This window comes from Arachis ipaensis, chromosome B03 (genome assembly GCF_000816755.2).
Source record: "Arachis ipaensis cultivar K30076 chromosome B03, Araip1.1, whole genome shotgun sequence".
Classification (NCBI taxonomy): Eukaryota; Viridiplantae; Streptophyta; class Magnoliopsida; order Fabales; family Fabaceae; genus Arachis; species Arachis ipaensis.
Window position 1 is genome coordinate 22580886 of NC_029787.2, and position 2628 is coordinate 22583513.

The 2628-nt window shown below is 27.1% G+C and overlaps 1 pseudogene; it reads left to right on the forward strand.

Annotated features, from left to right (window-relative positions):
- The window catches only part of LOC107634232, a 5637-nt pseudogene that overhangs the window by 947 nt on the left and 2062 nt on the right, over positions 1-2628 (forward strand).

Below are 2628 nucleotides of genomic sequence, written 5' to 3' on the forward strand. Positions count from 1 at the left end.
TTTATTAATAATTAGACATTAACCATCTTATGCTTTGTTGCTAAAAAATTTTAGCAGTAATTATATAATTATCAGTAAAAACTTTTTTAATCACTACAAAAAATATATAATTATCGCAAAAACATAAGTTTACTAAGATATATAATAGTCATTATGCTATTGTTAATAAAAATTTATCACTAAAACTGAATTTTATCGAAGTGCTATTAATTAGACGACCAACTTAAACTTAGTACCAAAATAACTTGGTCATATAGCACTATACCGATCTATGGTTGATAGCTCCTTAATTCATTGTTAAAATACGTATTATCTTAGTTGTTTGATGTAAGTGAGTACTTTGTTCTTCCACTAATAACATCACACATGCAGGAACTTGATTATAAAACTGAGCCACAAATTGATGAACTGAAGAAAGAAGTGTCCAAAATGCTTACCTCAACATCTGAGAAGCCCTTAGCAAAACTTGATTTGATTGATTCAATATGTCGTTTGGGTATCCATTATCATTTTGAATGTGAGATTGATGAAGTGATGCAACAGATTCACAAGAGTTATGTCAAAAATGGAGAGATAACTATTGAAGACAATCTTCGCTCCATTGCTTTACTCTTTAGGTTACTGCGGCAGCATGGATTTCGGGTTTCATCTAGTATACACTTCAACTTGCTTATTTATATTTCTCTTTATTAATATTCCATTTTACACTAAAATTATTATTAGAGGGAAACAGTCTTTCATTACTTGGTCACAATATATATTTCAAAAGATTTCCTTTATTTAGAATATGTAGTTTTTATTTAACTGTTAAATATATAATTTTTTGTATACTTTCTCTTATCAGTTTAAACTTTTTAAAAAAATAATATCATAATATAGTATTAGAACTTTTATGATCGAAAAATTTAAAAAACAAAAAAAAAATTAGTATAAGACAAAAAAAATTATCCAAAAAATCAAACAAACTCAAAATAAATTTTCACTTGAAAAGAAATTAGTAAATGCTAGAAATATAGCTATTTTTGTCTTCTATCAACTTAAACTTTTAAAAAATATAATATCATGGTATTAACTTTTTTTTTTTTAAATAGTTCATGGTAATGATTTTAATGTTCACTATTTTGGACTTGTTATGCAGATGTGTTCAACAAATTTAAGGATATAGATGGAAATTTTAATGAAAGCCTTACGAAAGATGTTGAAGGAATGCTAAGTTTATATGAAGCTTCATACCTAAGAATTCATAGAGAGAAGATATTAGAAGAAGCTCTTAAATTCACTTCCACTAAGCTTGAGTCCATTACTACTCATCATGAGTTGAGCCCTTTTCTTGCAGCGCAAGTTAAGCATAGTTTAAGGCAGCCTCTCCACCATGGCTTACCAAGGTGGGAGGCACGACATTATATTTCAATCTACCAACAACATCCCAATCAAAATGAAGTTTTACTCACTCTTGCTAAATTGGATTTCAATTATCTACAAAAGTTGCATAAAAAAGAAGTTGGCAACCTCACCAAGTAAGTTCTTTAACCACATATTCTTTCTAATTAACCAAAAAGGAATGTTATAGAACTAATTTTTTTTAGTTAATATTAATTAATATTTTTTAAATTATTTTATTTATCTTAAATTCTAAATCCTAAATCATAAATTATCGATCATTAAAATAGTTCTTGACTTTTTTAAAAATATTCAAATTGATCTTTAAATTTATAAATTGTAAATTTCGTTCGTTCCTAATAATTTAACTATCATTAATATAGTATTGATATGAAGTATTACAGTACTAATATATTATTTTTAACAGTAAAATAATGCGACTAAGATTTTATTATGATTAGATAGGTGTCTCAAATTAATTAATTGGATATATTTTAGTTTTTGTGTACACTAATATAAAATCAATTAACTAAAATAGTCTAACTAATTAATTTAGGACACTTATTTGATTATACTGAAATTGTAGTAATATCGTCTAACTATTGAGGATATTATATTGGTATTTAAATGTTCTATATTAATATTGTATTTACGACAATTGAATTAGAGATGAATGAGATTTAAAATTTGTAAATTTAGGAATCACTGTTTTGATGCAAATTGAAAATTCAAAGACAAAATCGGATATTTTCTCGTTTTTATTATTATCATTAGTTCATTACTAATTATGTGATCTTGTTTTTGAACTTTTAGGTGGTGGGAGGAGTTAGATGTGAGTAGAAAACTACCATATGCACGGGATAGGATTGTGGAATGTTGCAGTTGGATTTTGTCTGTATATTTTGAGCCCAAATATTATCAAGCAAGAATATTACTAACACAAACAATCGCCTTGTTATCAATCATTGATGACACATATGATAATTATGGAACCATTGCTGAATTGGAGCTTTTTACTAAGGCAATTGACAGGTTGGTTGATATATATTGCTTTCTTTAATTTCCTTTCTTGAAATATCAAATTTTGAGTTATGTAACGTTTTTCAATGATTTTTAGGTGGGATGCTTGCTACTTGGATGATCTACCCGAATATATGAAAATAATTTACAGGGCTCTCTTAGGAGCTTTTGAAAAAGCCAAACAAGAAGTGGTGAAGGAAGGAAGAGGATATAGCATTGACTACGGCA